The 27,343-nt window shown below is 43.1% G+C and overlaps 1 long non-coding RNA gene across 4 annotated transcripts in view; it reads right to left on the bottom strand.

Annotated features, from left to right (window-relative positions):
- Positions 1 to 1,172: 1,172 nt before the first annotated feature.
- The window catches only part of LOC137856806 (uncharacterized), a 123,901-nt gene continuing 97,730 nt past the window's right edge, over positions 1,173 to 27,343 (bottom strand). Inside the window, exons 2-6 of one of the 4 annotated variants that reach the window (XR_011096804.1) lie at positions 11,083 to 11,235; positions 9,302 to 9,408; positions 7,443 to 7,587; positions 5,459 to 5,586; positions 1,173 to 4,969 (exon numbers count right to left, since the gene is read on the bottom strand). This is a non-coding gene — a long non-coding RNA (uncharacterized lncRNA). Of the gene's footprint in view, positions 4,970 to 5,458; positions 5,587 to 7,442; positions 7,588 to 9,301; positions 9,659 to 11,054; positions 11,236 to 27,343 lie in introns of all 4 variants that reach the window. The other 3 variants (XR_011096805.1, XR_011096806.1, XR_011096803.1) reach the window with 3 other exon arrangements.

Below are 27,343 nucleotides of genomic sequence, written 5' to 3'. Positions count from 1 at the left end.
AGATACAAAGAGATACGAAATATTTTGGTGAGTCACTCTATTAACCAGGCTCAAGAGCCATTAAATGAGTCAGGAATTGGTAGGCTAGAAGAAGACAACAGGCTCCTGGTGACCCTCTCACAGGAAAAAAAAAATAAAAAAATGAGGGAGTATTTCCTGAAATTGCAAGGACAAATGAAAGGACAAAACAACTACGACAAAGAGTCAGAACAAGAGTGACAGCCCGAGAAAGGTAGCTTGAAATACTGAAGTAGACATGAAGAATTCCAGTCATGGCTTTGAGGAGACTCTGAGCCAATCAGTCACAGAATGGCATAGAGTGAAAGTGAAGAAGATTAAAAGGATTTAAAATAGAATGTGTTAATAGAAAGAATAGGAAGTCTGAGTAGTGAATAAACAGGAAGGAATTTAAAAGTATTTGTTAAATTAAATGAATCTGTGAGTTAAAAAATAAAATAAAAAAAAAAAAAAAACTTTTTATGAGCTTTAATTGAAGATGCTCCAAGCACAGACTGATGTAGGGGTATCGATAAAAGATTTTTAGGGACAAAAACTCCAAAAACAAATCCTAAGGAAGAGGGAAGCTTGGAAAATATCCAAAAGGGATTATCACATAAGAGACAAAGCAGGAACACTGCTTCTTTATATTCCTCTTCACATTAAACTGCTAGTAAGCCGATGTTTTTCAAAGCAACCACAAAAAATTGATCATCAGAGTGATGTGCATATGACCAGTCTGGAAGCGTCAAAGTAGGAGTTCACCAGTCTGATCTGTGTGCAGTCAAAAAAAGGATCATTCATCGCAGTATTACAGCGGTGTCTAGGGGCCAGGCTATGATCTCTTTGTTCTAGGCTCTGAACAAACATTGCAGAGAGAGTTTGTTGGAGGAACTAATGACCTTAATAGGCAAGACAAAAGGTTGGGGAATGAAAAAATCCAGGGAAAATGGACTACTCTCCCCACATGTGCCAAGACAGGTCTACATCCTTGTATCAGCTAGGGCCAACTTCCAAGAGTGGGGTAGAAGACCCCAGTCCTTTGAACATACAACCATTGCTGAGCACGTTTGTCAATGGCACATTGCCATTTACCTTTGATTTGGGGGCAGAGGGGCATAAGTCAAAACTTAGACCTCCTAGGAAGCTGCAGGACAAAAAAATGTAGCTTGTACTTTTTGTAGCTGTGAGGAGGCTGACTGCAGCATATGTGAAAGATTAAAAGAACATCAGGCAGCTGTTAGAGGTTTGCAAGTTATGAACTCAGCTTTGGCAGCATCTTCTGTGAACAGAGAGGTAGACAGAAGTGGATAAAATTTGGTAGCGGAGTCCAGCGATCTTGGTGGATTCACAGGATTTCTGCCCCTAAGAATGCTGTTGCATAGCTACGCCATACATGAGACCATTTTTTTGGCCATATTTATTAACCAGTCACATTTTCTTAACCATTTGACCTCACCTACCTTTATTCCTTAGACAACACTGAGCGCTGGTCTGTGCTTCCCTGGCATTTCTCTCTGTGACCTGCTGCCTACCAGAGCCCAGAGAAAAAACTGACTCTACTTCCAAATGAAAAGGTGCCTGGAAATTAAACAGAAATGGCAAGCACATACTGTGCAGAGCTGAGTGTTACCCTGGCCTTTATAAGAATTCAAAGGAAGGAAAACCAAATATAAATTACTGTTATCTTCCTGTGTTAGCTCTGCCCATGACCTTGGAATCATTTTGGAGGCACTGTAAGCTGTAGTACACTAAGGTCCTTGGTTTGTCACTGGACACGGGGTCATAGAAGCAGCCCTACAGACTAGAAGTCCATCTTGCCCCAAACAATGGCCAAAGGCAGATGTCCCACGCAGGACATCAGAGAAAGATCATTTCCTTAGAATAAACACTTTGGTTTCAACAGCTTTCTGAGTCAGAGGTGCTGTCAGTAGTTTTCACTAGCTGTTTTCTTCCATTAATCTCTCTAGTTTTTTGGGGTCGTTTTGTTGTTGTGAGATTTTGTGTATCTGTTTTTCTTTTGGTTTTGTATTTGTTTTTAATCTATATAAACAAGCATAGCAACGTGTGGCAAGAAGAAATTTCACACAGCTACGTGCTATGTGAAATAAAGCATTTCTTTCTGCCTGCTTTGAACAAAATATCTGCCCGTTTCTCCTGATAACCTCTTCTATTCCCTTAAATGGGAGAGGATAATGAACAATTCTTCCTTATTTACCATCTTTATGATATCCTATCCATCAATATAGATACCTTCTCCAGCTTATCCTTTCTCCAGCTTAAATACTTTTATTCGGGTCAGTTTTTCCTTAGACAGAAGCTCTTCCACGTTTTACTCTTGCTGCCCATCTCTGAACCTATTCCATTTGTGCTGTATCCTTTATGAGATGGGATGTACCAGAAATGCATACAGCAATAAAGAGTTACAAAGTGACATAAAATTGCTCTGTATTGTGTTCTCTCTTCCTCTCTAGATTTTTTAACATTTGATTTACTTCTTTATCAATATCACAGATGATGTACCACGTCATTAAAGAAGGAAATTTGAGAGAAATAAATACAGTTTCATAGATACAGAAGCTACTACTTGCAGCATGGCCAAACAGACTTATATGTAATTGCCAACAAATTAATTCACCAAAGAGTGCTGAACCACTGATGCTATTTTAGGCTTCGTTTTGGTAAATAGCAAGCACATTACAGGAGAAGCGATCAAAGAAAATAACCTTTGACTGAGCAATCACAAGTTGATTCAGTTTAAATTAAATGGAAGAGTAAACAAAAATAGGTCTGTAATTAAGGTTCTACATTTCAAATGGGCAGAATCTGAGAAATTAAGGGAACTAATTAGTGAACTCAACTGGACTAAAGAACTGAAAGTCCTGAATGTGGGAAAGGCCTGAGATTCCTTTCAGCCAAAAGTATAGAAACTACCTCCAGCACATCTCCCAAGCCAGGGAAAAACAAAGCCTGTAAAATTACTCTAAATTTAAGTGAATGAGTAAGCCACCTCAACAAAGGATAATAGCAATCAACCAAGAGCCAGCAAAGAATGGAAAAAAAAGACAGCTCAGCAAAGTGAAGGTACTTTAGAGGTCAAGAAGCTTGAGAATAAAATGAGAAATGCCAGAAGTTAAGCAGAATGAGGCCTTGCAAGGGGTAGATTTAAACAGAAACGTACCTTTCAGCCCTATGAATAAAATAAACAGTGGGGAAAGGAGTGGGGTAGCTAGGCAGAACTTAAAAACTTGAAGGTCCCTGCCCCAAAATTAAATGGATAACTTACACTGATATTTCAGCAAAGATAACAGTGATAAAGAATGGTAGCTGATGATGATGATAACAAAAGGATGACAAGGACCAAATCTGAGAGAGAAGCTGAGCTCAGACAGCTCAATGTCATCAGTAGCATCTCTGTCTTCTCAGGGTTGCAGCTACCAGCGTGAGCCAGCATACTGAATCAGAGAGTTGGTAGATGGGAGAGTGCAAAGAAAGGGGAGAGAAAAGGAAAGGGAATGGGAGATGAGGGGAATTACGCAAGCTAAGAAAGGAGTGTAAGATGAACTGTGTGAAGTACTGTTGAATTGTCCCCAGGCACTTGTCCTTGTAACTCCAGAGGCAGTGAAGACCCCAGCAGGACAAGAAGCATTTTCACCCCCTATACCTGTGCTCGCCTTCTTTAAGAGCAGATGATTAGCTCCAAAAGCTCCTTTCACTTCATTCCTTCTTATGGGAGAGATGCAAATTTGAAAAATCTTCCAAACAATCTTGAGAAGAGCTGGAGTGGGCTAATGAGAGTGTTCTCCTATATAAATATTGGCTATTGGTTAGTCTCCAAAAATCCTTGGAACAAATGGGATGACCTTTTTGTTTGGGAGAGCTTAAAATGTGAATCTCCCTGCAGGGAAAATGCAAGAGAAAAGCCTCTAGGCAATTTCTCACTGCTCAATTTCTGTGTTAATACCATTCTAAATTAGAGCAAAATTAAGTAAATTTTGTTCTGCATGGGGAGGGCTAATCAGGTGGGGATCTAGTCTACCTGAGCTACTAAGTGAGACAATAACTCACTTAAAAAATTATTTAGCTATCAGCTGAGAAACACATCACTCTCATTTGGCAGGGCATGCACAACTCACAAGACATTAATCAGGTATCCATTGGAGAAGAAAATAGTGATACTTTTACAATAGACTGTAATTTCAAGGGTGGTTAATAAGTGAATAAATAAAACAGCCAGCCATCAGTACCAGTAGGTGCATTTTTTTTTTTTCTCTAGAGAGTTCCATTAAAAGAGTCACACAGCACTTCCATCACATTGAAGTCAGACTGAAATATCTCCCTGACCCCAGATGCACTGTGCAGCCTTCCATCTTGCACCATATTCTTCAAGGAGCCTCACAATGAAGAGCTTCGTCACCTTTTCTTGCTGTACTCAGGACTTTCACATGCAGCATCTGTCCTACCAAATACCCCATCATGGAGTCCAAGCCGTGCTCAGCGTCTGCTCTGGAAAATACGCTGAAATCAGCAGCAGCTGGAAGTCCGAAGTCCTTTGAAAATTATGGTCTCAGTCACATTGCAGAGCATCAGCCATAGGGTTGCCAGGTTTTCAGGAAGCATCCGACATCCTATGCCTACGTTTCACAGATGGTCTGTGCATGGAAACACATGGCATTTATTGTGCATATATAGACCATCTGTCCAGTGTAGAGACCAAAGGCCCACGGCTCCTGGAAGTTCTGGACACACCTCATGTGCTCTATAACTTATCTTTGTGCATGCAGGGAACGTAGCTGAAGTTTTTACTCTGCCTGAGCACTCAGAGCCTCTGAAATCCCAGTCAGAGGTAAAAAATTGCATAACTTCAAATTCCTTGGGGAAGAGGGTGCATGTTCACAGTGTACAATTACCACACTCACTGCCACAGGGGACAACTGGAGCTGCTGCCACATGTATCCCAGGGTCAATGCTCCTGGAATAAAGGAACATAAAGATCTAACACAGTTTCCCCTATGGTCAAGTTCCCCAGCCACCTCTTCCCACAGCTCTTTCAGAAAGGTGTTGCAAGGAGCATGAAGCCGGTAAATCTCAGAAGGCACAGCTTCTCTGGGGTCATTCTCAGTCAGTGCCATCCAACCTTTTGGGAGGGTGGCAGGTCCCTACACAACTTTCAAGCTGTGATGCTGTCATTTGTTCAGAAATGTTTTTTTTTCTTTATTGTCTAGGCAATCACAAATGCATGAATACCACACTGAGCTGCAAGGCATTTCTTGGACCTCCTGTAAAGGCAAAGAGTTGCACAGGATCTTCTCCAGCACCAGGGAGATACACCCACCTCTCAGGAGTCGCACATACATGTGCAAATTGCTGCTCCTGGTGGGAAGCAGCACACCCACATGTGATTATAATATACCCCCTAATAGAAAGCAAGTTATATAGAGCTGATCGGTATATTTGATACCTGGATATTTCAGGCAGCCCTGCCCTGAGGTTCTTCTCCGAATCGTCCGATCCCATGTCACCTCAGCTGTAGCTCGGTGGGTGGAGAGGAAGAGTGATGATAGCGTATGACTTCTCCAAAGGTTACACCTGCCAGACGGAAAGGCCTCCTGAAGATGCAGTAGCAGCTAGAGGTTACTCAGCTGCTCGCCACCTCTCGCTTTCTGTTCTCCACATAAAGGGCAGCCGAGCAATTACTGAAGGAAAGGAATGAGCCACCTACGCCTGCACACGTGAGGATCCCATCACACAAGCATAAATCCTGAGTCGATGGCATTAAAATGCAGCCTGAAAAACACCGGCTTTGACAAAGCTCTGCTAGCACTGTTTAATCACAGAAAGGTCCCTGGGTGCTGACCAGACCGAGAATACCTATGTGCTGCCACCACTAGCTAAATGACACCATGGGGACCTGCCAGGCAGAGCAGGAGCTGCAGACAGGGACACCCCTGCAATAACAATGTGCCCAGCAGGAGACAGCCTCATGTGCTTTCAGCAAACACCCCCTCACCCTCCTTGAACGCCCTGCTCAGCATGTGTCCCTTGGGGCAGCAAGGAGGTGGAAAGCAGCCCTGGATGGAGGATGCTAGAGTGGGAGGCCTGTTACAGAGTCTGTGACAGCACAGCCCATGTCCTGGGGGAAGACTGATGGAAGGGACTCATGTCCTGATGGCTGGGCTCACCCACACCCACAGAGCACACTCAGAAAACCACCAGATCTTGTGAAGCCATAAGAAAAAGAATCAACTCAACTGAACAAAACTGAACAGCTCAACTGAATGAAGAACAAGCAAGGTGGGGACCCGCCACCACTGTCTGAGGAAGAGGAAGGCAGCGTAGCCGGACAGCCTGCTTGCCATCTGGGAGCAACAGGAGAGCCATGAAGGTGAGCCTGGGAGAGGGGAAATGACTCAGGGCTCGCAGCGTCAGGCAAATGGGAGGCATAAATAAGAACAGACACCCAGATGCTTAGAGCCGGGCGGCCACAGGAGATAGCCAGATTAGAAAAGGCAAATAAATGTGTGTGGGAGTGGATATGAGATCAGAGAAGCAGGGTCAGGCGAGTTCAAAAACAAGCTCTGGAAGTCCTTTGCATGCTACTGAGCTCGATGGTGAGGAAAGGAAGCCTTTGAAAGTGGTGAAGGGACAGGGTGATATAATACCACAGCCTGCGTGAAGAGAATAGCATGGCTTCGGCATAATGAAAATCTCAGTGCACTATTCTTCTCTCGCTTAGCCTCGTTTAAATCATGAATAATGACATGGCAAACTACAACAGGTTAAATCCGGTGGGAGGGAGAGAAGAATCACATCCCTTTTGTTTAGAAGGGACCCACAAAAAAAAAATGCAATAGGAGATTTACAGCAGTCAAGAGGAAAACCATGATGGATGACATGAATAGGCATTGAATCAGCAGAGCTGTGACTGTGTAAGGTCTGGAGGAGGAAGCAAAGGAGACTGCAGGTGCTGGAGGCTAAGCAAAATTAAGGGCAAGTAAAATTCAGTATAGTTTCAGTTAGAGATATAGCTTTGCCACATGCCCCATAACAAGGCTTCCTTTTCTAACTACAGATGTGAAGCAAGGAATGATGGTGCTAGCACACATGGATCCACGCTAATCTCTTCAGAGGACTTGATAAGGGAGGCCAGTGCTTCCGCCACCTCCTTTTCTAGAGGCTGAACTACTTGAAAAAGTCTGCTAAAAATATACACGGAACCAGCCATTACTTTGCCATGAAATCGGTTGTTCTGGCTCCCACATGACAGCTGTGCAGCTGCGGATGGCGGAGGGCAAGCTGAGTCGGAAGGGTGTGGGGACCCTATCTGTGCTTTTGAAACATGGTCCTCACATGAGTAAGGAATTACACATTGTGAGACCTTACTTTGAATGTGACTTGCTCCCAAGTCACCAGCTAGACACCCTATTTTGCAGCCACACACTTACCAGAGAGCTCCAAACATTCTGGTGCCTGCTACAGCGTGTGTTAAACCAGAGGTAGGCTGCAACGCAGTTTATCATGCAGAGAAATCTCTCCAGAGATGTTGTCATTTTAGATGGAGTTTGCAGGGCAAGAGGTTACATGAGATACCTTTTAAGACAGATAATAGTTGCTTCATTCATCACAAGGAAAGAAAAATGAGTTTGAGACTCCATAAAAGAATAGTTTAGGGGTCATAATTTTGTGTTTATGCACTTCTGATGTAAAAACAGAATTTCTAATGAAGAATGAATATGAAAAATCCTTGGGGATTGTAAGTGAATCTCCATACTTTAAACTGGCCCTCGTACATAGTCTTGCAGTGCACCATCAAATGCATAATATACATCCCACTACCAATGTCTTATCAAAAATGACAAATACTGCCTAGCCATGCTGTTTCTGCAAGAGATGCAGGCTTCTGTTTATTTCTCATTTGGAAAAAAATGACACTGATAGCAAGCAAGAGATTAGTGTGTGTTGCTGGATACGAAGAATAGCAGTGGTGGAAAATATCCCCTATTCCCAAATGATAGGGATGAGTATATCTAATTAAAAAGTAATCTTTTATTGTCTGCCAACTCAATCTAAGTTTCAATATACAAACCAGCAATTACAGGAAGTAGATAATCAGTTATGCATTTAAAAGACTTTCTGCTGAATTACATGTCCTTTAATTTGATGTACATTTTTAAAAAAATGTATTTTGGGGAAGTGAAGGAGAAGCAGTTGCTATACTAGAAATGGACTTACTCTATCCATGGCCAACAGAAACTATCTGGAGTAACAAAAATGAATCATCTTATTTTAGACCATGTGTCACAAGTACCTCCAAGAGCTAAATTTCAATGCCCCAAGCCACCTTGTATCTATGTTATCCTTCCAAGTTTTGAAGCACAAACATCGCTGAATTTTAAGATATGAAAATGAATGCTAAATGCTTTAAAGTTGTGTCTGGCACATACATCTATGCAATGATGGTACTAGCTGCATCCACATTTTTCTCTTATATACATGCTTAATACACAACAACTGCTACGGAGATTACAGTGCAGTGGTGCATCCTTTTCAAACCACGTTCAGGATGCCAAACCTTCTGCAGATAGTAAGACAGAGGATGTAAATGTCAGGCTTAAAATATTCTGGGTTAGAAGCCGATGCAGGCATCCTCTTACTGTAAGCAAGGCCCAGGAGTGAATGTCATTTCAGCAGCATGTTTCTGCCATTATCACAACCTCAGTGCTCATTAAAGCCTGTTCAAGTGTTCCTCACAAAAGACAGAGGAGGGTGTGCTGGTTTGCAGACACACCACAGGTATGAAGGGGCAAGGGGAAAAAAAGTGAGGGGGCCTTACAAATTGTTTCACAATTACAGATACCTTTTGGTAATTTTCATCTTCCAAGATGCACTGCTAAGCATTGCTAGATCCCCCACATCTTCTCTGTTTGCTAGTGTGTGCTAGTGTGTAGTGCTGTTTGCCCTATCACACAATTCCCTCCAGAAAAACTTGTAGCCCTCTCCTTTAAATGTGACCTTTTAACAGTGATGGGTATCATTACAACTTCCTCATAACAAATTTTTGCTACAGGCACAAATTCTTCCTCCGCACCTGGCAGTCCACGGCACTGGGTAGCTATAAATCTAGCTGTAATATCTATGGAATTAAACATCTGATTGGGTCTTCTCTTTTTAGAATTCTGGGGGATTTTTTTTTGTTTTAATGCAAAATAACCCATACAAATGTATGCATCTATGATCCCTAGGCATGCAGGGGTGACTCTCTCCAATCTTAGCTTAGATTAAGCTTGTTTTTCCATCAGCTCACCAGCATGTTCAGAAAGCGTTCTCCCTTTCTGCAGTGTTCAGGACTGAGCACATTCCTGCTCTCCAATACAGGCTGTAAATTGCAGACAGTGAAGCTCCTTCAATGGCCTAGAAAGACAAAGGGGTGACAAGGTCCTGGAGAAGGTCGGCTTTGGCACAGGTGCTCCATGCAGGGCTGCAGGCCTTCCTCCCACATCCACTGATGAAGAAGATGGGGGCAAAGTGCAGACTCTAGGCCACAGGGCTAAGACAGCAACGTTTAAGCTGATTGATAGCTCCAGAAGGTAGAGAGGAATCTGTCTGCTTCGTCTCCATGTTCTCCACTTTTGAGCAATCACTCCAACTCAGATGTGAGCTGCTGCCAAAAAAATTCAAAACCATTTCCTTTGAATTGCAGGGTAAGGGATTACCAATTTCCCAGCCATACTTATGAGCAGATTTATGTTCATCCCAGATTGCTAGAGGAAAAAATGTCACTGGCATCCCACTGCAGCTGTGTCTATCCCACTCAAGTGTGAGATATCAGATTGGCACCAGCCCACTTATCCTGACTAATTGGATAAAATTATTGACTTCCTGCAATTTAGTGTTTTATCGGGAATTTGTTTGTAAGGGAACCTTGGAATTGCCAGGTTTTAGTTAGTAGTGCTTTTATGTTTTGGTTTGCCTGGACAGCTGCTAGGTGGCAATGCTCTTATCGCTCTTTGCATGACCATTTTGTGAAGGTGAAGAGATTCGAAGGAGATGTCTAAGAAGAGCTTCATTTTCAGCTGTTGCTGATGCGTCTTACTTACATGGGTTCACTGTTTAATAGGAAGGGCTATTGGTATTTGGCCTTTATTTACTAGCTATTAATACATTAAAATTATCACCCAGATATATTTTAATATACATAAATCTCATTCTCTCAAGCCAATATCTATTCTTTGATGAACACTCCTCTTAGCATTTCAGAAGATATTGATTATAACACCTTTCACCTCTGAAGTAAGCCTATATATTGCTGCAACAGCCATTTTAAGGTGACAAACAGAAAAGTTAAACCTTACCTCAACAGATTTTATTCTGATTAAAAAAAAAAAAAAAACAAAAAAAAACAAAAAAAAAACAAACAGTTGTTTTTACCTTAAGGCTCTTTAGGCTTATTTTCTATAGGAAAGAATTTCCAGAAAAGTGCCAGTATGTATGCGTTAATTAAAATGGCTTTGTTGATCTCTGTCAAGGCCTCTTTCCCAACCCTCTGCTTAAGAAGTACTGTCCTCCTTCTCAAAGAGTTTTCCCATTGTCCCCAGTCCTCATGCAAAATCCTAAAATATGCAATTAGCTAAGCAGGTCACAGATAGAAAAAGAACATTCCAGTTTCAAGAGGAATTTTTGGCAACACAATGCTCAAGTAGTTTGCAAGCAGGCTGAAGCTGTGCTTGGAGCCAAGGGAAGCTATGTGGACAGCACTGGCAAGTTTGGCTGGCGCTGTTGCATCCTGTCTCCCAGTAAGGTTATTAGTTCCAGCTCAGCACCATGTTCACATGGCTTCAGTGACAAGGAACACGGGCAGACCACACTCATCTCTGCCTGGATGATATCTTGCAGACACTAACAAATCCTCTATTATCCCCCTTTGGATTAGGAACAGGACTCCACAATGCCTCTGCAAAATCAAATGATTTTTTCTCCTGGACAACCACCCCTAGCAGGAAGAAGCAACATATCCCTTTGCCAGTGCTCAGTTCAGCAAGGGACATTTAATTCCTTACTGTGCAATTCCTCCTTCTGTCTGCTTACTTCTTCATGAAGAGATGTTCATTTCACTCCAGCCAGATGCCTGAGCACACACCATTGCATTGGTTCTGGAGAGGACTGCTGGGGATTCTGGCATTAGCCAGAGCTCCCAGCACAGCCAGGTGGGTGGACCTGGGGGAAATTCAAAGACTGAAACTGGAAAAGAGAAGAGAGAGAAAATAAATTTTCAGCACACGTAAAAGCAATCTAAGAAATACACGTTCCTTGAATAATAACTAGTTAAAATGCAGTTTCCAAAGAACACGTTTCCTTAAATACCATATAGTCAAGTTACTTGGTCATATTGCTTGGCCTCAGCTATGCCAGAGGTCAGGCTTGAGGCTCGTAATGGTCCCTACTGGCTGTGAAAGTCCATGAGTGAATATTCACTTGCAGTTTCACATTTTCTGAAAAATGTATTCCAGCCTCTACTTTATATCCAGATAACACGGCTGATAATGAGTAAAAAAAAGGCTTTAAATGAACAGAGTAAATCAATAGGGATGCAAAAGGATTTTCTCTGAGTACCAAGATACACCTCTCACAAAGGAGACAATAGCCTGCCTAGTTTTCCCCAGGGTTTCTCAATTAATAAATATGTTTTCATTATGGTGATGATGATGGTATGTGGTAAAGTTGTATAAGAAACAAGACAAGCAGCAAGAAGGAAATGCATTTTACCATACATCAGGTATTGCCTTTTAGGATCAAGCAGTCATTTCTGGCCTGCACTAAGAATGTGCATTAGAGAAGCACAAACTGGTGTCTCCTAAAAGAAAGCAAGACCTATAGGAGCTACAGAAGGCGGCAGTGCTGACTTTCCTTTCCACCCTTCTCACATCCCATCAACCTGTCAGGACGATGGCTCTGTCTTCCTTGGCTGAGCCTTGGCTGGCTCCTCATACTTGTAAGGGCAAAACAGTGAAGACGAAGAATATTTCCTCCCTTTCTGACTCCCATGAAATTCTCAGTCTAATCTGAAGCCTTTTAATCTGTGAAATGATCCAGAAACACCAATGTGAGTCACACCAGTTCCTGACAGAAACTTTAACTTTCCTAATCATGCTGGGCCTCTCATGTAACTGATCAACACATGGCAAAATGATTATACCTTTACTCCTGACCCTAAGTATATCCTTAGCAGGAATGATGTATATTTGCTTTGTTCACCTGAGCTCCTCAGGACTCAATAGCTTGCAAGTCTCGATTGCAATCCTGACCTGTGTCTATCATGGTTATTGTTCCTTTCACTCCAACATGCCTGGGTCTGAGTGACTCAGAACTAGTTTTTTAGAACAAGACAGGAAATTTGTCTGCCCATGGTTATTAGTTCACCCTTCTTCCACCCTACACTGACCCACTAAATCTGCTGCAGTTGTGTCACCCTGTATTTAGCTCTGATTCACTTTAAAATACAAGTAGTTTGGGGCAGAAACCACATAGTCCCGGCTGAGAAGGATTTTAATCCTTGTGCCTATAGATATTAGCCAAGAAAATCCCATGAAATCAAAGGGAAATAATTTATTCCACATACAGCTACCCTAGGGCACTATCACCATCATCCAAAGTATTGTTTTCAGAGATAGGCCACTGGCTGAATAGGACTGTGGTGACAAACCAGTCTTGCAGTTCTGAGGTTTCTTAAAGCACAATCTTCATTTATGGTGGCTGCCAAATCCTGAATAATTTACCACCTTATGTCAAAGTGGTTGGATCTGTGCACCATAATTGCAGATGATGTCAGCTCAGGGATTTGTCCTGGGAGGCTAAAAGCCACTGCAGAGCCATTGTCTCTTGTGGCCATTTTTTCAGCTCCTAAAGCAACAAGTAATTCAGAAGTATAGGTCTGAAAAAAGATAACCTATAATTAATATCCTACACACACAGTTAAAATGCTGTTGAGAAGGATGGAGAGCAGCTGATTTACAGTCACTGAAGTCTGATCTCAGCAGCAGTTCTGATCAGCTGCAGCAAGTGAAGAATTTCACTAGTGGTGGCAAAGGCACCTGGTCTGAGTGACAGGACGCACCAGACTGGCAGGACTGTATATTACTAAGACAGACCACTGTCACCGAGAAACTCCTCACCCAAGCAGATACCTGTTCCTGGTTTGGAAATCCGTCTGTGTTGTACATGAACAGTGGGATGCAGAGCCCAGGCCAATGCAAGGGGCACTGCAGACTCCTGAGTCCCCTTTCTGCAAAGAACCTGTTCCTGGAAATGCTGGGAGCCAGAACAGGCATGCACTGCTTGTAGCATGCCCAGGAGCAAAGGGAAGAAGACAATCTCTCATATCCATTTTACCATCCCTTTCTGAGTTGTGGAGTCAGACTGTAACACTAATACCAGAGCTAAGGAGTAGAGGGAGGAGGTGGAGGGACTAGAGAGACAGGAGGACACTCGGGTGCAACTGGACTCAACAGCTGGTTGGTGAAGGCTTACAGCTAGGACAATATTCCTCTTTGTGCCTAACATGCAATTATGTTTATTTTGTCATTTATAGGGTTCAAATCATTTTTTACTCAACTGCTTAACTTGAAGTTGTGCTTATACACACAGCACAACCAGTATGAAGCTAAGATAAAGCCTCTGACTTGCACTTTTTGTTTTTCCAGAGGAATTACAAGGATGTCACCACCCTGCAGGTTCTGACATGACAGATCTTCCCCAGAACTGCAACACAGAACAACAGACTGAGTCATGCCTGAGAGTGCTACCCACGGAAATTTCCCAGCAGGCTGGGCTGGCTGGTCTCACCTCCTGAGCCTGACATTGCTAAAGAGCAGCCTGATGTGCGATAATTAATCAAGTAGCTCTTGTGGAGCCAGGCACAGTCCATGTATGCAGTAAAACACAGGGATGGTTCAACTCCATTCAGAACACAAGGGCCCAGCCTGGAGCTGGCATTCATTGCTAAGCTTTAACTTGTTTGCAGGATGTGAGGATTTGGCTCACTTCAGTTACCCATAGATTTACCTGTTGCCTCGAGCAGCTTTCAGGGGAAATAGACAAAAAGCTAACATTACAAAGAGAAAAGAAGAAAGTCTTGGGAGGTCTGAATGGGTCTCTGAGAGATGCAGAACTATGACTCATTACCATGGTCTCCAGGTCTCCCCAGGGCTCAGGGACAGGGTGTCTGCTCAGAGGGAAGATAACTCCAAAGCCACCTTGTTTTTCCCATTAAGTTACTCTGGGCACAGATAGCTGGTTTCCACACAGCTTTACATTTACTAGTAATCAAATATCAGACCCAGCTGATTACTTGACCTCATACAAACAAAGTTTAAAGGCTACAGTTATGTTCAAGCTGCTATGCTAAAGTTTACAATGTTTTATTGCAGTGCAGTTCCCAGGACTGGCATTCTGGCACTGCAGGCAATTCCCATATGGCAACTGTAAAGTACTTGCAAATATCCAAGAGAAATACTAACATAGTAAAAGGGGAAATATGTTTCTTGCACAGCTTTGAGCCATTTTATTTTTCTTGACATGGAAGATGGGGAGATGGGGGATCAGGATGTCCTATACTGCAGGTATTCTTGACTCCTAGCTGTTCAGGGAAGGAAGCCCTTTAAGCCAGTGTTTCAAAGCCCCTTGCTCGTCATTTGGATAGAAACAGCGTAGACTGAAGTCTCAGAGGGAGTAAAAGAGATGGGGCTAAAGTTAAATAGTGCAAAAGAAGTGCAGCTAGGAATGAAGGCCATGAGCAAGCCTCCTCTGGGAACTTTGCACTTGGGCTCTTGACAGAATGGAGGAGCTGCAAGAAATAAGGGACAGAATTACCATGGAGAAGGTGGCCCCTGGTGGAGCAGAACCTGACTCACATGACAGAACAATTCAGGAATATCTGATAATATCCTGACAAGGAACTTGACAGAGACCTCCCTCTTACGCAGGTTTGCCAGGGAACAGTCATTTTCAGGAAATCCCTTTGTCTTTGCTTTGTCCTCGCCCACATAACCAAAGGTGAAATGATCATAACCAGAAGTTACAGGACCATAAACCAGAGGCTATTCTTGCTACCACCATTCACTTATCAGTTTGGAACATGTCTCCCTAGGGTGATTCTGTAGCAAGGGTGAATGCTGTTGCAGCTCCTAGCTTAATTCTGCAGCAGATTCCATAAAAATATTTTCAGTTCTAGGAATTCCCCGTGTATAGGAGGAATGAGAGTGAACAAAGGGGCAAGGAAGGGTTGTTAGGCAAGGAAGGGTTGTTAGCTTGCTTGTTTTCACTGAAAGTTTAATCATCTGTGGAACGTTGTCTTTTCATGCATTTTCTAGAATGAGTGAAAAATGACACTTCCCAACGAAAATCATTACTTTTTGTCAGAAACAAACAAACAAAAACAATCCAAACCAATCACCTAGGAACTAGTAAAGAGAGGAAGATTTTGCCTGAAAAGAGTAACTTTGAATATATTCTGGCATTTCAAGGAGAGATATTTCATAGTTCAGAAATGTGAATAGTCCATCTCAAGCCATCGTCATGCCCCGTTGGGAACTATAGTTCCTCAGAGCTGCCCATAAGCCTGACTGTACTGTATCCTCCTAGAGGCCTTGTTGCCTCCAAGTGAGGCAATGCAATGAGACACTTACTTAGAAGGCAAAAGAACAGAGATCAGGGACCTGGGAGACAATGCTGTAACTCCCATTAGCCACTGTGCAAGCAGGAACTCTCCAGTGAGATGCCAAAGTACATCATTTTGGCTTGGATTGGCTCATCCCCAAATGTGCTGTTTGGATTTTGTTTTCCCATGGGGCACTTTGATTTTCATTGAGAAAAAAAAAAAAAAAAAAAAAAAGCCTAAGGTTTTCAATAGACAGTATTCTTCCATGGCAAAATTTAAAGAAAAATGTCTTTTCATTTACATTTTCATCATGATAGACAAATGGATATATAGATAAATATATATAATCTTACGAGCCCTGTGATGTATAACTACATAATCCATGCTGAACTCCAAAAGACATGTAAGAGCAGTAATACTGTTTGCCCGAAGTCCAAGTCACAAAGCATGATCATCTGTGAGAGGAGAATATGATTAGTGGAAATGATAGAAAATAGGGCTGAAAGCAACTTCTAGAGACCATTCTTGCCAATGATGACACCAATCTAAACCACCTTTAACAGATACTGATTTAGCCTGTTGTGGAAAACCTTCAATGAGCCTCCACACCTAACCCAGACAATATCACCCAGTCCTTAACTACCTTTACAGCAGGAAGTTTTCCCTAATGCTTTAATGAAGTTTCCCTTTCTGAACTTTAAGCCCATTACTTCTTCTTCTGTCCATTGTGGAGACCAGATTGCCCGTTCTGCTCTGCAACAGCCTGTTGCACCTCTGAAGATCACCAAATGACACACCAGTCTGCTCTTTTCTAGACTAAACATCCCCAGCTTTTTTCAGAGCCATGTTTTCTGTTCTCCTCTGAACTACCGTCTTTCTGTTTACCTACATTTTTCAAGGAGCGCAGTGTCCAAAAGCAGACACGATATCCCAGCTGGGGTTTAAACACAGCTATGTAAAGCAGAAGGATGCTTTCACACGTCTCGTCTCTGTTAGTTTTCAAGTAAATTCTTGTTTCAGTCCCTAAAGTTAGGCAAGGCCTCATTAATTCTTCGTCTTCATGAGATAAATCTTAAAGAAATTCCACAGTTTCAGCTGGTGTGACCCTAATCAATGAAACTGTGCCTTGTCTTTCTAACAGAGTGCCACAAAATGGTTGAAGCCTTTTAATATTCAAGACTTGACAGCCTGTTTATGTTCTAGGATTGGGATATTTTCCTTTGACAGCAAGAAGAGCAAATTTGCAGCTTGTGATACTGCGAAGAGCCTGGAAACCCTTTGGCACTTTTAAACATCAAGATTTACTTAGAAGAGCAGTGGGTTTTTTAAACTATCTAAATATATCCTCTTAATTATTAGTTTGACTGTAACGTGCCTCAGAATGTAAAGGCTTAAATCCTCATGTCTAATTAAAGATACGTATGGAGAGAGAGCCAGCGGATTAGGAGGGAGCAGTCTGTCTTTGCAGCAACTAGCAAGTTGCCGTTTTATCTATTTTGAACCAAACACAGTAGCCTTTTAAAGATGAAGAACAGGACAACAAGTGCAATATGTACCAGTCCTACCACTCAGTGGTGAAACTAATTACAGAAGAAAGCAAAACCAGACAAGCAATACAGCACTACGCTTCCAATCAAGAGAAATGTGACAAACATTTACTGTGATCAAACCAATAACTTAAAGTGCACATTACAAATATTTCTTATTCATCTCTAATTCCGGAAGCCCTTCTTTCCCCCTGTTGTGCTAATTGTCTTATATCCAAGGCTTCTGGCTCCCGGCCAGATATTTGCTGTTCTCTGAAAGGCTTCTCTATTCTGGAAGATAAATGCCAACCCAGCATGGAAATGATTTAGCAGCCAAAGAACTGATGGATTTCCAGTTTTGATTCACTCTACTCCAGGACCACTGTAGCTCTAAATACTGTCTGTCTCTTAGTAATAGGTGTTGTCATTTTTTTTTTAACACCACTGATGTTTGATGGCAGAATCAATAGAAGGGAATATCAAAGGAATTTTAAATAGAATATTCAGACATGGAAAGAATGTTTTTTGGTACTTTGAAAACAAACACCACTTTCAGATCAAAGTTCCCAAACAAGGGCTTAGCTGAAAGATTAAAATAAATGAACCCTAACTAAATAAATTAGGTGTTGGGATTTTTTAAATGTCATCTGCAAAACAGTGCAGCACAACATTGACTTCGAGCCTTGTAAGTTCAAGCATGTTACATATCTAATATTTAGCTGAAGTAAAGCAGGAGGAAACTTGTCCCTGTTCTTTTCTCTGGCTATAGGGATGGAAATGGTCCTTCTGGATTTGTACCTAGTCCAAGACAACAGCACAGTCAGGATCTGAAACCCTTAAAAAATGGTAGAGGAAGAACTAAGATGGACACAGGGCCTATCACCTTAAGCTCTCAGCCGCACTCCAGGTTCACTGCAGAATCTCTTGCCCGCAGTCCATCTCCCTCTGTGCACCAACCACCTACCCCAAGAGAAGATGGCCAATGCACCAGCTTTAAGGCATCAAGCCACCCAGAGAAGACATCCTTTTCAATAAAGTATTCATTGGCCCCCCATGGAGCCCACAAGCTTCCAACCTGATGCTGACCCAAGGAATACAAGGGACATGGGAATATGACTTTCTGCTATAGAATCCCAGGGGTCTGGGAATTAAACTTTCTGCTTCCTTAGTGCAGCATACACTGGACTACATCTTGACTGAGCAGTTCAGAAAGGAAAAAAAAAATCGTAATAATATCAAATGTCCTTTTCATCAGTAGTCTCTACCACAGTTTCACTGCAACTCGGGGAATGAACTGAGCACTAGTTGCAAACATCTGCCCATGTATGTATTTTGGGGCTCTTTTACCTTATTATTTGAGCTTCTATCCTCTACTGAGTGATAATGAACTAACACTCATTGACTGTATGCCAATGAGGACATATTCACATCTCTCTGCAAACAGGCAATTGTGCACCATCAGCATTTCATGTCATTATGATGCAGCTACAGTACTTCAGCGCTTTCCTGTACTTTGATCAGCAAAGATTAATTACCCTCAACTGAATTATTAGTGGTGATTAAACCTAACAGAAAATAAATGGGACTGCAATAGTAGTGGGTTATAATTTTGCCAGTGTGGTCATTTGCAAGCAATTTCATTGTGCGCAAATTTTTCTTAATCATTATTCTCTACGAGTTTTTATCATGTATTAATTAGGAGGAGACAGCTCAAACACAATACCATGTTGTCCATTACATGACATATGCAAATTATGCACAAAGCCCACATAGAGCTATATGTGCAAAGCTCAAGTTGACTTGGGCAAAATTTTAATTGAAGTCAGAGGAGACTTGCTTGCGGTAGAGTGCAAACTTTGTACATGCAGCTATACGTGAGCTTTGCATATGATTTGCATATGCCATGTCATCTTGACCCAAGATTTGATCAGTTGGTTTACAGGGTCAATTTCCATCAAAACTACAACTTAGAGTGATTTGGTATGAATTCTGAATGTAATAAATATTACACGAGGGACTTCCTTCAATCACAGCACAGCGAGGCGGGAGCATTAGATGACTCTTCCTCAGACAGTACATGCCCCGTACTTGAAAATCTCTCCCACGTTACTCAGATCACATATTAAAAGACCTGCAGAAGCAGACTCATGAATGTGAACAGGGATGTGTCGCACCCTGGGCCATCCTTTGAGAGTGCTGACATATCACTGTCAACCTTACCTTCCTCTCTGTGTAGTTCAGTTCCTAGAGCATCATGAAATACAACCCTCCTGCCTTTCTCTTTGGCTCCTCAATAGAACCAGATCTCCTCAGATGTTTTCTCACCAGAAGAGATCAGTACTACCTCACTCGCAAAGGCATCTAGGACTTAAAAAATCATTGTCAGGGACATCACATCATATTTCTTTTCCCTCCAACACACCAATTCTACAGTAGCAAAAATAATAATAGTAGTAATAATGATCCTTTTTTGCATGCCTCCTCCACACCATATCAGTCCAAGAAGAAAATGTATTTTTCTCCTCAGGCTTTTCATTTCGCAGCCAGGAACCTCTGGAAAGAGAAGGAATTGCTGGAACAAGTCTTCTTTCATATAATGACAGCCCACAATCCCGCAGTCTGTGCAAGTCTTGGTCTTGGCTTGAGCCATAAGGTCACACAGTAATTAGCCCAATCCCCCTCTTGGGTCAGAGTTTGTCTTGTTCGCAACAACTGGTTGCTCAAATGTTTTTGCTGCCTTATTCTCAAGCAGTTCTGATGGCAGGCGGTGAATACCACGGTGAGCACCATGGTTTTAAACTACTCTAACGTAACTCAAGCCTGGAAGTGCCCTCTTCATCTCGCAGAATACCACTTAATGGTCTCCCGCAGACCGTGCCATTACCTGGGAGGCCTCAGAGCTCCTGCAGCGGGGTTGGCTCCAGCGCCAGAAATAACCAGCAAAGATTTTTCTCTGAGCAGAAAATCTCTGCTCTAAACCAGAAAACAACTTGCTTTTTATAAGAATGTAATAAGGTCAATAAGAGGCCTTCCAGGCCAATACTCTGTCTCCCGCAGTGACCAGTAGTAAACACACAGGGAAGAGAGAGGGCTTGGGCTTTCTGAGTTTTAACTCTTCATTGGCAGAAGAAAAAAAAAAAATCATTCTTAATATCTGAACTAGTGCAAATATTTTATTTACAATTCTGGCTCAAGATGTATAACATGCAGTCAATAGGAATTCCTTGGTTTGTCCAACCTCTGCAGTTACAGAAAAATCTACACCTCTATGAATGACTTTGTTAAGTCTTTTGTTTTTCCATCGCTTGGCTCCCAAACCAGGTCTCATTTCTGGACAGGCATCACGCACAACATGCATCCAACCACCCTAGGCCTTGCAAAGTGCTGAATCCTACAGCCCAGCTGAAAAGTTTTGCCATATAACCCATCAATCTTTGGGAAACAAACCACAGGACTGGCTTTTCTTCAGCAAAATCTGCACGACAGCCTTATAATTTCACAGTGCCACATGAAAGAAAATGTTTTATACAACTGCAGGGGACTACAAATACCAAAAAGGAACCTCTGCACTTGATACTGGAGTATGTACATCAGCCCTATATTTGTTTAAATGTTCAGATAAGCCATTCATGACTGAGCCGAAATGATAGAGCTGAGATTGTGTATAAATATACATGTATGCACTCGTGCACACTGCAGATCAAAAAGGCACCTGGCTGTCAAACATGGGAAAGAAACGAAAGGTGTAATTGTCGGCTGTCTCCCTTGCACACCTGGTGCTACAGCCAATGCATTTCCCGAAGGGCAGCTCCCAGCACTTGCCATGGCTGTGGCTTTCACATGAGGCAGACCCTTCCTCCAAAGGCAGCTAAAAGCCCACAGAGTTTGACTTGATTTCTCTCCCCTTTTGTGAGCCCCACAGCAAACAGATGCAGACAGTGCAGCTTGTTTTCTCACTTTAGGGAATGTTTGTTTTTCTACAGCTCAGAGGGTTTTCTAATGGCTACAGCCACCATTCCCCTTTTGCTTTATGCATTAGATGTGCACATCTGTGGTTGATAGAGACGTGATTTCACACCAGCCTTTCTTTTTTTCCTAGCAGTCCTGGTGAAATATATGTATACACACAAACACACACGTGAGTGTCTCTGCATGGCTGGCTCTGAGAAGTAGTCCCTGCCCTTGCTGCCTCCTGCAGCAGTCACCTCTCGCCAGATGGTGCTTTGCCTGTGCGGACCAGCACGTGCACAGCCCAAGGCCAGCCCTTCCTGCAGCAAATCCCTCTGGATCCGGCCACCCGTCTGCAGCAGCTCTGCTTATGGGCGCAGCTGCCATCGCGGCACCTTGCTGGGTGTCGGAGGAGGCAGGCAAGCAGCTGCTTCGGAGGCGCCGCTGGCTCCGATGGAGGAGATGCCAGCAGGCAGTGCTGAAGCTACTGTGCAGCCTGCACGCTGCTGCTGAGAGCTCATACGTGTCTCTGCCAGTCTGTACTGCTCTTCTCTTCGACTAGTCCTGGGCTTGGGCACTCTCTGAGCCCATTGATCCCTTTAGATTAAGCAGAAAATCCCCCTGCTGATGTGCAGGGCCAGCCAAGAAAGAGCTGTGTTATGCTTCACCCGGATTTTGTCCCTTTTGAATTGGTGGCATCTCCCCGCCTGGAGCTGGCGGGCAAGGGGAACAGCCTGCGGACGGGCAGCAGCAGATCAGTAACAGCAGCAGCATGTCCCAGGGCTCAGCTCCTCAGGGGACATGGCTCTTTGCCACACAATGTGCATGCAATCGCTCTCCTCATGCCGCCTTAGGACTGGCACACGGGTCACCCTCCCCATCCTGGGGGGCGTGCCAGCCAGGACTCGACGTGGAAACACAGATGTACTTTTCCTGTATGAGGCAGGATTTTCATCTAGGGGACTTTCCTTATCTTGTGAGACAGCCTTAGAAACCGACACCCCCTCAGGCATGTTGCTGCAATGTCCTCTTACTATTAAAACTATCCTTTTCTCCTTTAGCCTCAGGTATTACATCTATTGCTAGCAAGGAGGTTTTGTGAAGGCACTGCAAATCAATTACATCAGAACTGGGTTATATGCTAGCACAGAAATGCAAATCAAGTTATTTATTTCTAGCATCAGTACCCTGAATTCAGGGTTCAGTACCCCAAGCCACCTTTTTGGGGTATTACAAGCTCAGCTTAATTATACTCCTTTGAATTGATAGAGCTATGCACATGCACAGCAAATGGGCGTCTGGATCTTAAAGAGAAAATAATACAGCAAAACCCTACCTGGCCCTTAACTGATTGGGAGGAGGAAGGAAGAGCAGATGCCAAGGGGAATCTCTGAGTGCTATTGACTCCCAGGCACAGGAAGCAGAGCAATTTCCAGCAGATCTGGAAGTCCCACTTGTTTTATTTTGCAGGGAGATCCCCATCCCATCTGCGGTGCCAGAACACATGCTGGGAACATTTTAACTGGAACTGGCACATAGACCTTGAAGAAGCTGCTAATTCCCACTGCATATAAGCAGCTACAGCCGCTCTGTGTCATGGTCATATGAAATAGAGAGACAACCTTATTCCCTAGAGGGTGTTATTATCCCCCCAATATTATTATTCCCCAAATTCTATAATATTCCAGATATTATTATTCCTCCAAAGCCTTGTCAGCAGGAGGCTGCTTGTAATCCCATCCCCACCGTACGGCAGCCAAAGATAGAGCCACCCCGTGAGGCATTTGGCTCGTCTCTCGCTGACTCGAGCCCTGATGGATCCGAAGGGGCTTTAAACACTCTCTGCTCCCAGCAGCACCACCCAGCCACACATGCACACCACCGCCTGCCTCCTGGGGCTAGAACAAAGGGGCACAGCAGCAGAGATGCACGTGATGGGCATCAAAGCCCCCAGTCGTGGCGTTGGGTTAATCCTGCTGCGCCCGGTGAATGGGAAAGCCCAGGACGCTGTCCATTCCGGTCACTTGCAGCCTTTGATCACGAAACTGATGCAAATTGTATAAAAAGGCAGCAATCCTTGCAGGCCCTCCACTCATTCCCCTTCTGAGCCAGGCTGCTCGCCCCAGGATGCGAGAGGCAAAACTTGGGGGTGGATTCACCTCTCCTGCGCATCCAGAGTGATTGCACTGGTGTTTGTGGGGTGGTTTCAGGTTTGGGCTTGTGTAAAAAGAGATCAGATCCTCATTGAAAAGTTCTTGCTCAGGGCAACATTTAGTTTTGTTCTTAGTGATTGCATTAGAAAACCTGGATCACACTTACACCATCTCTTACACAGTCAAGCTGGAACGATGTTGTTTGACAATGTATATTAAGCAGCTAATTCAGCAGTAGAAAGGAGACTGGGTTGGGATGGGGAAAACCAAGACTATTTCTAAATTTGCTCCAAGCAAAGGAGGAAAAAAATTACAACTGAGGGCAGAGAGGCAAGGAAAGATTTGGGTGTTCCTAACCCACCTAAGCACACTGTCTGTCCTTCAGTCATTCACGACAAGAAACTGCTTTAAAACCATAAAATCTCATATTTTAAAAAGCAGCCTTTCTTAGAAATATTGCCTTTTGCTTATTCAAACTTAACCTATATATAACCGTTAAAAAAGAAAAAAAAATCTGCCATTTCTCCCACTTTATTTTCTTCAGATTCAGTCCAGTGGAAATGCAGCAGCCCAGAATTACTCGAGCGTTTTGAAGTCAGGCTGTGGTTCCTGCTACCTGATCCCACTCGTCTGGCATCTGGCACAGTCCTGCTTTTGTTTCCTATGACTTCAGCATCAGGCTTTACTGATGTGTGGCCATATTTTGTTCAGCCCTGCGGGTCAAGTGAATTCCACGTCTGTATTGGTTCCCAAGGGGCCAAGAAGGCGGTCGGGTATAAGCTCTCACATAACCTCTTCTTCTGCAGCCAACTTTCCAAACGGCTCTTATTGCTCTTCATGTTCACTGAGGGGCTTTTATTTAACTTGGCAACTGCTGTCACTTTTCATGTCCATTTCCGCTCCCTCCTTTTGATGTGTAAATTATCCATGGATGTTGGCAAACAGGACAATTTGGGTATTGCTGAGGGCCCCCAGCCTGACTTCCCCCCCACCTTCTACAATCATACAGGCCTCATTGACCGTCTTTCCTCCACCTCCCACTTTTAATTTGTTCAAGTAGCCTGAGCATATATGGTCAGTAATTTGACTGTGTATAATAGGACACTGCAGCTTTCTGTACCCTGGTTCGTTTCTGAGTTAATGCATGTGCAGCCTGGCTGTGGTGCCAGAGGTCCTCATCCAGCAAAGAGTTTCAGTATATGTGCAGCTGGAAAGAGCAGAGCTTTATGCTTCGGAGGGACCGAACTCCCCAGCTACTTTTCAAAGTTAAGAGAAGGCTGAGACACAATATATTTCGTGACCCCTGGTGGTGCAGCAGTCCTGCAGGTTCATACTGTCCACCACCCAGTGTCTGGAATGAGCCAGGTTCAAGATGTGAGTGAGTCCATAGCCCACGCAGGCAGACCAGGCCTAACCCAGCCAAACCACACAGGCAGGAGCTGGGCCCTCACAGTGATACCAACCCAAAGCAGAGGTTGCCTTCCTCAGCACAAGAAAAGGTGTTTTCAAGAAGAGTAATGGACAAACCTGGTCTTCAAATCTATGCTCACCTTAGCTGAGCTTCTACTGCCTTGGTAGGGATGGTTCCCACAACAGCCTTGTGCTGTAACTCTTGGGACAGACACACTGTGTGACAGTACCCGAATAAGAAGATCCTATAACATGAGATCTGTGTTTTAAGGCCTGATGGCACAGGTCCTTCCAGCCATCTCCAACTCCTCTACACATACATGTATACACTGCATAAAAGCTGTATCTCTGTGAAGGCCCAGTATATCATGTCCCAGTCTCTCCTTTCCATTCACTTCCTCTCTTACTATGCCAGAAAACAGAGAACTACCCCTGAGCCATCTGTACCTTATAAAATAAACAAGGTGTAGCCCAGCTCTCACCTCACTCCCCAAATATACTGAAATAAAGTGCAGAGAAACCGACCAAAGCAACAACTATGGCTGGCTGATAGGAGTAGCGTTGGCTGCTCTATACCATAAAGGACCTCAGGGGCCTAAACCAGGTACTACTGAAGGGGTTCTCCTAGAGAACAAAAATTACTCTGCTTGAGGTAGTTGGTCAGCAGTGGAAAGGAGAGGGATGCTGAGGCTGGTTAGCTATGAGAGAGGGGGGCTTATTTCCTCTTTGCTTTGCTTGAATGGCTTTCAGGAAAGGGAACAGCTGTCAGTTGGTTACAGTGGCACATGCTTTTTCTGTATTTGCATTTCAACTCAAGGGCATCGAGAGCAGCTGGAGAGCAGCTATTTTGTCCTGTTTAAATAAATAATGTGTGTGTGGCGGGTTAGTGTTCTCACCATATCCAGCCTTTGCTGTAATATCAGCTGTGGGAGATGCTTATGGTTTGAGACTTGCAAAATCCTAGGAGCACGTAAGAGCTTTCTGACTGTTTCTCTGAAGGCTCACCAACAGGTCCAAAGAAACCCCTTTCTGCACAGGCTCATGCAGTTAAACGCATGCTTTGTGCTTTTCAGAGCAGGGTTAGCTAAGTTATGGGTTGTCCCAGCCATCAAGAGATGGCCCCCACCTCCTTCAATCCTAAGAGATGAGCCACCCTAAAGAGTGGCCAGGCTGAGTCAGGGACTGCAGTGTCCAACAAAACATCTCTGGGTGTGAGAGATGGCAAGGCAGTGTCTTTAAATACAACATCCCAGCCAAGTGAGGGAATAAACTTAGTGCAAGGTATTATCATTTGAATAGATTCACACAAAACACACTCTCAAGCCCTTTAGTTGTTCCAGGCTAAAGCAAGGGCACTAATCTTGTTTTCCTGGGACTGTTAACACCTGAAAAGTCAGGAGTTCATCTCAGTCACTTTGAAGCAGTAAAACCTTAAAGATATAATGTGGTTTAAACACATGGAAATTCCTCCAGGCCTTAATTAATTTAGTATTCTTCCACAGAAAGACTGTTGGCGTTGTAAATTATTCATAAGATATTATAGTCTCACTGATCTCAAATTTCATACAAAATTACAGCAAAGCTTTCAAAATGTGAAGAAAAAAAAAAAAAAACAGCTCTCAAATTAACCCCTTGCATAATGTGTTTCTAAAATTACATCCATAGGGGGTGTTTTTTGTGCTTTTTTTTCCCCCCTCATATGACTATTGTTATTGCTAATACATATAATTGCCTTTTGTTTAATGAGATATTCTACCAATTTCATATGAAAAACAGCAGCTACTACTAGCAAAACCCAGGAGCTCATTTTATGGAAAACTGAGACATATTCATCACTAGTGCTGAAGTTCGTTCACTCCAGTTTTAGTGAACTCTGCCAGTGGACGGATCATGCCAAAGAGCAGTTGCTGGTCTCAAACTGTGCATTTCACTTTGCCTGCATAATTCTCTTGATCAAACCACATCATGCTACAAAATAAATAAATAAACAGAGCATAGCATAATGATAGCTTTTTCCAAACTAAAATGACACCCAGTTTGGTGCTCTCTTACAGTACAATTTTGCAAATATTCCTTTCCTGAAGCACCAAGAATATAAACAAAACACTGAATCATTGCTTTGAATCGTTGCAGAGAGTTCAAAATGCTGGCAAGTTAGTTCCACAGCAGGCTACAAAATGTTCCAAGAGCTGCATTTGTTTACTGCAAAACGGTGAAATTTTCAAAATTTCTTCTCTAGAGGAGCACACTGGGTAATGGGAGCTTCTCTTAAGAATTTTCTCACAAAGAATAAATCTAATTTTCAGAAAGAGACAGTTCATATGTATGCAGCGACAGTAAAAATTGTTTGAATTCATATTAATGCAGCCAAACAAACCACTTATTGTTAAAAGTACTCTGTGATTTTGTTTAGTTAATAAGATGTTAGAAAGTACTGTGTGCAACCAATGCCACAATATTATTCAATAGGGAAATCAAGATGCTAAATACAATTGTTCTGGACTAAGATTAGACAGACCATCATCAAACACTCAATAATCAGTTGTCTAACTACTTGTTGTCACCCACTGAGTAGCTGGGATACAAAATGAACAAACAGAATTGCAAATACATCTCACCTTTTCTCTGTGCCTTAAGGACTACATAAGACTGGAGTT

This window comes from Anas acuta, chromosome 5, assembly GCF_963932015.1.
Source record: "Anas acuta chromosome 5, bAnaAcu1.1, whole genome shotgun sequence".
Taxonomy (NCBI): Eukaryota; Metazoa; Chordata; class Aves; order Anseriformes; family Anatidae; genus Anas; species Anas acuta.
The sequence above is the reverse complement of the archived record's forward strand: the minus strand, read 5'-3'. Positions and strand labels throughout refer to the sequence as shown.